At 36.2% G+C, this 10,400-nt stretch overlaps 1 pseudogene; it reads right to left on the bottom strand.

Annotated features, from left to right (window-relative positions):
• Positions 1–4,416: 4,416 nt before the first annotated feature.
• On the bottom strand, positions 4,417–8,509 carry LOC144967244 (uncharacterized; annotated as a pseudogene).
• Between the last annotated feature and the right edge of the window lie 1,891 nt (positions 8,510–10,400).

The following is a 10,400-nucleotide window of genomic DNA, read 5'->3' as shown; positions in this document are numbered from 1 at the left end:
GAAGAAGAAGAAGAAGAAGAAGAAGAAGAAGAAGAAGAAGAAGAAGAAGAAGAAGAAGAAGAAGAAGAAGAAGAAGAAGAAGAAGAAGAAGAAGAAGAAAGAAGAAGAAAGAAGAAGAAGAAGAAGAAGAAAAAGAAGAAGAGAAAAGAAGAAGAAGAAGAAGAAGAAGAAGAAAGAAGAAGAAGAAGAAGAAGAAGAGAAGAAGAAGAAGAGAGAGAGGAGAGAGAGAAGAGAGGAGGAGGAGGAGGAAGAGGAAGAGGAGGAGGAGGAGGAGGAGGAGGAGGAGGAGGAGGAGGAGAAGAAGAAGAAGAAGAAGAAGAAGAAGAAGAAGAAGAAATGACAAGTTTTAACACGTAGTTGTTTATTACTATGGCTACCCTGTTTGGCACCAACAGAATTTGGTAGTGTTGAGTTTCTCACGTACAAATTAAAATACAAATAAGATTTAAATCTTTACCTCAAAGCAAAGATTTCACAAAAATTTCAAAACAGAGAGGTATAAATAAACCAGTCAGGTTGCAAATTAATATTGATTTCTATGGACTGCATTAATGCAGTGTCCAGCACAAGACAAGAATTTCAAACGTTCTTATTTAAAAATAATGACAAAGGCTTAGACAAAATAAAGTGAAAGATTTAGATCTAAAAAGCAGCATGTGACAAGAGCTTAGAGCATGTGTTGCACGGGAAAAGCATTATAAAAATGGTATTTTTTATTATTATTATTATTATTATTATTATTATTATTATTATTATTATCATCATCATCATCATCATCATTGAGAGTTTAACAAATCACGGGTTGGATATAAACAAGATCGGCTGAAAAAAAAATATAGAGAGATATCCATTGGTAATAGTAATGATGAATTGTTACATTGACCAAACTATAATATAATATGATTAGAAGTAGGAAATCAAAGATTGGCACCTTTTGTCAGCTTTTAAATTGATAATGGAGAAGGGTGTGGGTTCCCAATGAGAGAATCAATCAGATCAGTTTTACAATGGCAATAACTCGTTTACGTCAGTACTGAAAAAAAAGTCTGGCGCAATCATTTCAAACCCTTTAACAGCAAGACTAGTTTTCCCAGATCATATAATAATAGTAATAATAATAACAACAACAATAATAATAATAATAATAATAATAATAATAATAATAATAATAATAATAATAATAATAATAATAATGATGATGATGATGATGATGATGATGATGATGATGATGATGATAATAATAATAATATAATAATAACAATATTGATAATATTAGTAATGATAATAATAATAATAATAATAATAATAATAATAATAATAATAATAATAATAATAATAATAATAATAATAATAATAATAATAATAATAATAATAATAATAATAATAATAAATAATAAATACTCCGTTTTTTTTTTTGGTTTTTTTTTTGTTTTTTTTTTTTTTTTTTTTTTTGCTTTTTTTTAAATTATTATTTTTTATTTTTTTTATTTTTAAATTGTTTTTAAGGTTAATATCCCTATACCTGTATATTGTCGTATTTAAAAGACGGAGATAAATCTAAACTGGCAAAGTGACGACAAACATTGGGTGTCTCCCATGCCTAAGGTTAAAAAAAATAAAATAAAGGTTAGGATGAAAATGAATGCCGCATGCAAATGGTTAAATAAAATTGAGTAATCGTAAGTGTATATATATAAACCTATTGGGCATAATGTCTCTATAAATATCATTTCTAGTCCCAAATGTGTTTTATCAGGCGTGTCTTTTTGTAAAATTCATTGCATTATTTCACGGTATAAATAATACTGCACATTCGGCAACTTTTATCTATCAAGTTGAGAAGACGCGCTGCCTTCTTGTCGGGCGAGTAATTATATTATATTATATCAAATTAAGAAACCACGAAACAGGCACCTGTGTAAGATAAAGATCAGAACAAGTGTATAATAATATGAAAGGTGCCAGACAAAGCAAGAAAGAAAAATACAAGAAAATAAAAAAACTATCCCAAAAAATCTGTCTACCTCGACTGGGGATCGAACCTCAGACCTTCTGATTATCGGTATTTTTCTTTCTGACTTTGTCTGACACATTTCATACAAACATGTTTTCTGATAATTATTTTATTATATCTGATTTGATTATTAAAATTCGAAATCTTGACTTATTCAATTTATCGTGTTCAGTTAAGCGCGTTGGAATCTGATTAGTTTGAATTGAGTGGCGTCATTGTGGCACTTCAAAACGTTAATGACCCATTGTTATTGTTGTTTGTTTTCGTTAATTATACGCGTTGTGCTCATTGAGAGCCATTCCCTAAACAAAGGATGTCGAAACACGAAAACACAAAGGCGCGGGGAGCAGGCACTTGTACTACTAATAATCTTATCATTATCGTGCATTATTATACAAAATTTCCGAGAGGATGAACATAAAGTTTTATTATCATAATAAATACCAAATAAAAATAAAAATAAAGAAGTGCCGGAAGATAACAGAGAACGAAAACAAGATGAAAACCGAACTTGGGACCGGGGCTATGCCCTCTTTGATTGCTATGGACCAGGGCTATCCGGTGGCCAAGTGTGTGGCTAAAATTGGTCAAATTTGGTCACATAGAGAATCATGTTTCTATCAGTGACCTCAATTAGTTTGTTTTGTTTTTTTTTGTTTTTTACTTTTATTTTTTCAATAACAATTTGTTTCCAATTCTAGTCGATTTGTTATTTATCAAACCGATACAAAAGTACAAGGGTTTTTAATTGTTAGTAGTGTTTTGGGCAAAGAAAACCCAATGACTACTGTTCTGGGAGAGGAAGGGTCTTTGCGACACATGACGCTTTGCAGTGAAAGCCGAGAGGAAGCTACAAGGCCGACTTTCCTTCTTTCGACCAGAACCATCAACGTCGGAACATGGAATGTGAGGACCATGTATGAGACGGGGAGTGTTTTGGGCACGTGAGATTCTATTTGGCCACTTTTGAAGTCGAAATTGGCCACGAGGAGCTCTGGTCATGTGACAGTCCTGTCCTGCTTGAGATTCGACTGACGGAACCCTTCTCCTGATTGAGAGAGGGACGCTCAACAGTCGACGCCATCCATCTATCCAGCATTCTTCGAAATACTTAATGTTCTATAAGCCTTGCAATTGACCATTTTTTAAAAAAGCATCAATAGGGGAGAAAAGTCGTGACGTCACACCTCATACTTATCCGGTTCAAAATTCCTCTAAGGCTCTTTAATCACATTCTCTCACCGTACTCGGGTGTAAAATGAGTACCTGGTCGTTAACAGCGTTGTCTGTCTGAAAAAAATTGTAGTAACACTTACAGGCGTCATGTTTCGTTCTTGGTTTGTTGGCTGAGTACCCCTTGTAAAGCGTTTTAAGCACGTTTAGTGGATATTGCGCTATACAAACGCTCTAATTTTTTTTAAAGTAAAATTTTCCTCGACAAGTCAAGTGACTCCACATTATATCATTTCGTCTGTAGTGCTTCATTCATCCTGTTTTGTTGATAAAGGGGAAACCAGAAACGTCCATTTTATCGGTCTTCGTATATTAAATTGAAGCTTACATTAAATTTCACATGGTTTTTAATCATACAAAATTCTCTGTAATTTTATCATGGTGATTTTGATTATGTCAGGAAAAAATAAATCAAATTTCAAGGTGGACGTTACATTTATCAATTTGTAACGATTACAAATTACTTGAACGCTCCACAACGAAATCCTTGTTTTAAAATAACATGCACTGAATTATCATTCTCTCCTGCTGCCATGTAGAACTGTTTGCTATTTTTAATTAGATATGGAATTATCTACGACATTCAATATTATATTTTCATTAACTTCTATATCATCAGATCAACATAATACGTTGTTTTTTTTAAAAGTCTGTGTGTGATTGGGGGGGGGGGGGGTATACGCTATGATTGAGGTAAAATCACCCAAAATGGGTCAAATCTAAATTTTCAGCATTTAAAAAGTCGCAAGACTTCAATTTTAAATTGATTTATTGATTTTTTTTTAGAAAAAAGTTCTCTTTCAAAATTTCATAGTAAAAATAATTTTCGGGGATGTGAACTGAGAAAATCAGTTCGTTGCTTTATTTATTCATTTATTTATTTATTTATTTATTTATTTATTTATTTATTTATTTATCTTTGAGGGAAAAGGTTTATTTTTTAATTTCTTTTATTTGAGGAGCACCTCTCTAGTGAAAAAGATACCCATATACCTCTAATAGTGCTCAAAGGCGCTTTGCACTCGTTTTCTGTTATCACACAAATTCATTCATTCGACCAAAAAAAAAATAAAAAATTACAGAACCGTCACACACATACAATTCGAAGATTACAGAGAATCACGATAAGCAGAATGAAACAGATTGGTTTTAAGATATCGTTAAAGGGGTACTGTCACAATAAGAACAATTTTATTAAGTTTTATCAAAAATGATCTTTTCAATGCTTTTTCTGCAGTATTATGTGTGTCCAAGCATATTTCTAAAGACTTTTTGGAATAATTTCCACTATCGGTGTGTATGAGGTGGCATTTTAGGGGTACCCCGCCCCGAAAACTTCAGATTTTGGGAACAACTTTTCTCAAAAAGTGTCTATTCAATTTCACTGAAACTTGCTATGTAGGTGTCTTTAATACTGCTCTACATTATGTCAGAGGGATTTTTCTATTCTTATCCTAGTAAAGATTTTATAGCATCCGGAAGTCTTCAATCCGTAAAACTGTGAAAATTTTTCCTTTTTCGCAGTTTTTACCCTCTTTGGACCCCCATATCTAAAAAAATAATGCTTATATTGCCAAAAGCCTCTGACATAATGTAGCCACACTATAAACACACAAGTGTGTGAAAGGAAAAAGAAATTGAATAGACAGTTTTTGAGAAATCTTGTTCCCTGCTATCCCACCCCCTAAGAAAATGACATTTTGAGAAAATGGGAAAAAACGAACATTCTCGTAGATTATACAAAATATAGTGTCATGAACCCCCTAAACTGTGTTGTTTTAGACCCAAGAATCATTCTCCTGTGGAAAAAAGATACAATTAGTTATGAATTTATAAAAATGGTACTTATCCGTTTGAGGTAATCCATCCAATGTCACGTGTCGTCTGGGACTCCGCAATCAGAAGCCGCCTGCAGCATACTGCTCACCGCCTTCCAGTTGATGTAAACGTTCTTCCTCCCTTGTCTGTGCTAACCTCCTCATCTCCCTTTTCCTTTTAAAGACAAATTCACCTGCTCTGTCTGCATTCTTTATCCTAACATTGTCCCTTTTAGTCGCATGCTCCACAAAATGTCGTCCCACACTAAGTCCTATTGCCGAAATGAAATCCTGCGATGCCTTTGCTCCCTTGTTGAATTCTCCTACTCCAATCCCACATGAAATTTCCAAACGCTGTCTCCCTACAAACACATGTTTTGGACACCTAGACCAAATCAAAGCATGGATGCTTTCATTTACATTCTGAGTCATTCCAAATAAACATCTCCCCAACAAATCATCATCAGTCAATCTAACATAAACGTCATGGATGTGTTCTGCTACAGTCGGTAGAATAAATGTGGTCATATGTCTGTCGTGGTCAGGTGCTGGCAGACCATTAGCCTTGGCTTTCATGTAGAAGCACCAAGAATCAATTCCTTCTGGGCAGTACTCATGGCGTGGCTGTTTATTGGTTGAGGTGCAGTGATAAAAAGAAGCCCAAATTGCGCGTCGCATGTCGTCCACAGTACTGTTTGATCTAATGGCCCGCGTGTAATATTTCTGAAGTCTGGCGATCTTTGCCTTTGTCAATTTTCCTTTTCCATTCCCTCCTAACGTTACATTTACCTTCTTGTTGTTGTCCACAGTCTTCCGCAATGCTGTTCCTAGTCTCTTCGCTACATGATTTACACACTCCCTCTTCTCAATTGTCATCCCCTCATACGGTCCCGAATTGTTTAGCTGCTTGATGGTGTTGCTGTCCCCGTCACTAATCATTGTTCTATATCTAAGTCCATTCCGCTCTACAGATCTACTCCACATATTCACAGCCGCTACCTGTTCCATACTACCTGATGATCCTACATGGTTCCTATCACACTCCTCCTTATGGCCACTCAAGAATTCTGCATACCTATCACTATCCCCTTCAGCTTGTCTCCTACTGTCACACACTTATGGCAATACTTAGAAAGAACCACTACAAGTCCTGTTCTGTTCTCTATCACACATCCTATCCCTAACATTGATTTATGTCCCCTCGTGTGCCAACTACCATCATACGAAACATCAACATCAACAATTGGTTGCCCTGCCTGCTCAGGATACGCTCGACGAACAACATCAACAGCTTCAGAACGGAGACGAGACGAATAGCTGGCGAACTGGCGGTGGATGGCCTTCTGGTGGCGAAGAAAGGTCTTATGATGTAGTACAGGCATATCCATCATGCCGCAAAATGAGGCTAAGCCAGCCTGTCCACTTCCATTAGCCAAGGATGAAGCGACTCCACGACGATTAACTTCAAAATAGTTATCTTTTTTACGAGATGTATAAAAGGACGATATAACTTTTGAACATGATTTACAAGACAAATGTAGACGAATGGCAAGACCAACAGAAGAATCACGTGAAACCTCCAACGTAGACTGGAAACAAAAAGGGCAGAGAAGACAATCAACAAGATCCTGGAATACAATCAGCTGCACGATGGTCGAACATTCCAATGAAGACGAAGATGCAGGCTCAGACGTAGAGGCAAAGAAATCCAACTTACGAGCTGATGATGAAGAAGCAGAAGCTGAAGCTGTTGGTTGCGGCGAAGAAAAATATGATGGAAATAAAGGGGAAGTCGCTGCGTGGGGCGAAGATGTCACAGAAGATGTGGATGCTGGCTCTGGTTCATTAAAAAATCTCTGCTTCTTCGCATCCCTTGCCTTCTTCAAAACATCTTTCCGTGACTTCCTTTTCATGCTGCTAATGGAAGCATTGAAGGTGGAAACCTTGGCTCTAGGCATGACAAACTGTGAAAATAAATAAATATAAATATACCATAATAAATTAAACAAAAAAAAAAAATAAAAAATATATATATATATATATATATATATATATATAAAATAAATAAATCGGGGGTTAGCTTAGCTCAGCGTTACGGTCTTTGCTTCGTACCGGAAAGGTACCGAGTTCGATCACCAGCCTCTGTGCTGTTGTGACTTGAGCAAGCCATCTCGCCCTAGCTCAATTTGCGGCGCAGCACTGCGGTTGACGCCTTGGTTATTCCAATCTACCCTTGGAATAGACCCTGGAGAATAATTTCCACTATGGGATGAATAAAGGGGTTTTAAAAAAATAATTTTATTATAACATTTTTATTGCACCCCCTACTGCTAAGCAGTGTTGGAATCAGCCCAAAGTTTTGCCTTGAAAAGCACAAAAGATACCCACACATAAGAATTCTGGCTACCAATCATAGTTAAGCACAGATCTGGTATTGCTTTGGATCAAAGAAAAAAAAAACATTAAAGAAATTAAAAGAGCAGGCAGAAAGGCCGCTTTCTGGGCAAAATGAATTCCTACCACAATAAGGTAACAAAAAGTCACAGTGGGCTGACCACCTGCTTGGCTAATGCCTTGGTCTAGAGTAATTTCACTTTAAAGTGGCCCTACACTGAAAGGTGAAAAGGCAGAAACTATAGATCAGAAAGAAAGAAACGCCTTTAGGTCAAGAGACGAGAACCATACCTCAGAGCATTGAAAGCACCCCCCCCCCACACACACACACACACAGACTCTTGTAGAATGATGGTTATAAAAAAAAAATAAGCACAATCTAGATAATCTCTAAGTTCTAACTCACTGACGTCAATGGTAATCCAAGTCTAAGTTAGCTTTCGACGTCTATCTGTCTGTCTAAGATCTACTATAGATCGGCGTTTAGTTATCTCCTTATTCAAGCTCAATGATCTTCACTAGTCTAATGTAAATCAAAGAAAACAGTATGGTTCTTAATAATCGTATTAAAAATAAAATTAAAACAAAAATTAGCCTTTAGAATTATTTACGAGCAGCATTCTCTTTTACTATCGTCAATGTTTACATTTTAGAATGGAATGCACACTTTGAGACTGTAACCGGTCAATCTGATTCCACTAGTAATAAATAAATAGACATACTTACTGGCTAAAGCGGTATCCAGGCGTCGAAATGATTATCTACCAATTCTTGGTTCTTTGGAAAATGATGATAAAACTTTGCAAATAAGTAAATGGAGTGAAGTTTGTCATGAAATGATCAAAAATCAGTTCGAATCGAAGCGTAAGTAAACGTAGTCGAATGCTCCGGAAATGTACCCGTTGTTATGTCACGTGACTGAAAACCGGGTTACGATTGGTCTTGGAATGTGAGCTAAAATTTTCCATGACGGTAATTACTAAAAATAACTCCTAGACGTCTCTTCAGCCAATCAAAGAAAGGAAAATAGGCTTGGAATTTCTCGATTTCCCCGCCGACCTATGACACATACGTGAAAGAATGTGAAAGAACGGAAATGCCCTTTCCCTGACATTTCTGCTAATACCAAATAAGCCGGGGTTCAGTGCAGGTTACTAAGGACTATCGAACGTTGATTCTGACGAAAATGACGGAAAAACTTTGCGTTTAGACGATAGTTGCGTCACAAAAAAATTATTTAAAGCACTTTTTTGTAAAAATTTAGCCTTTTGAATGTTTTCAGTGTGTTAAAGAAAGGTTGAATTACCTGAAAGTGCCCTAATCTCATTTTCGATAATTTTAGTGGAATTCATAGTAAAACCGTCCTCTCGACCAGCGCGTACCCCGTTAAAGACTGACATACTTTTATATTGTCAGTTTTTTTTATAGTAAAGGATTCCTCACGACGTGCACCTATTTGTAGGTCTGATAACCCTACACAACGAAATCCTTGTTTGTGCGGCTATGTGGTCTAGTGGTATGACACTCGCTTTCGGATCGGAAGGTCCTGGGTTCGAGCCTCGCTCGGCGCATAGTTGAGTCCTTGGAGAAGGCTCTTTACTCACATGCTCTCACCGTACTCAGGTATAAAAAGAGTACCTGGCCGTTAACAGCGTTGTCTCTGTCCGAAAATCATTGTAACATCGCCTAACAGGCGCCATGTCCCGTCCTAAATGTTAAATGTTGCTGTTGGACAGGGATCCCTTGTAAAGCGCTTTGAGCACATTTTAGTGGATATTGCGCTATATAAAAGCTCATTAAAAAAAAAAAATTAACCCAATCTTATGGGTTCAGTGTTGTAACGGAAATCTAAAAAAAAATGACACAAAATATTGTCCAATACAACAATGTTAAACTAGGTCCATAAGTGGATGCGGATGTCGGACCTGCATGTATGTGCACGCCGATTCCTTACAATTGGAGTCGTAAATGCAAAACCACGCTCAGCAAACTTTGTTTTTGGGCTGTCTTTAATCCATTAGTGAAGAGCTAGTGGATCACAGAGATTGAGTTGGTTTATTTTCCATCACAAGAGAAGTTATATAGCGATGTATCAACTTATCGTGCTCAAAGCACTTTACAAGGTGTTCAGCCAACAGCAACACATAACATCTAGGACGAGACATGACGCCTGTTTGGCGATATTGCAATTTGTTTTCGGCAGAGACAATGCTGTCAGCGGCAAACGTACTCTTGACCTGTTTTTTAAATCCTCGTTTTTATAACTTTGTCTTTGGTAAAATTTATCGGTGATATCAGTGACTTCTGTTAGACCAGTCGGTTATAACGGGGCGCTAAAACCCACCCAATATCTTCAAACACAATGCATTAGTCCACATTACGCTCATGTAAACCTGTAAGTAATTTGTAAATGCAACGAAGAGATAGGCTAGGCCTTTGGTCTTGCTACAGGAAGATAATGCTCAGCATACACACACACACACACACACACACACACACACACGTAAATATATATATATATATATATATATATATATATATATATATATATATATATATATATATAAACACAGATATATAATCATTTGGTTTGTTTCCCTTTAAATGATAAAAGGACTCGGTTATAATAGGGATTTTAAGCTGGTCACAACATTACTGTTATCCTAAGGTTCCACTGTTTGTAAGGGTATTGAACACCGATATCACTTATACTTCATTTCTTATCCATTATAATGCCCTAAAGACAAACTCTACGGTAATCAATAGATAAGAATTTCACTCTGAGTTCACACAATCAGTCGAGATACAATTTGACAAACTGGACCATTTTGCCGTCATCGTTTTGTCTTAACTTAAAACCTGTCGTACTCTGGAAAAACACGTATTTAAAAATTTGGCCAGAAAACCAGTCTTTCAAATCAAATATCGATCGATTTAAATGA

This window comes from Berghia stephanieae, chromosome 3 (assembly GCF_034508935.2).
Source record: "Berghia stephanieae isolate SIO BIC M18660-M18661 chromosome 3, UCSD_Bste_1.3, whole genome shotgun sequence".
Lineage (NCBI taxonomy): Eukaryota > Metazoa > Mollusca > Gastropoda > Nudibranchia > Aeolidiidae > Berghia > Berghia stephanieae.
This window is presented reverse-complemented; position numbering and strand designations above follow the sequence as displayed.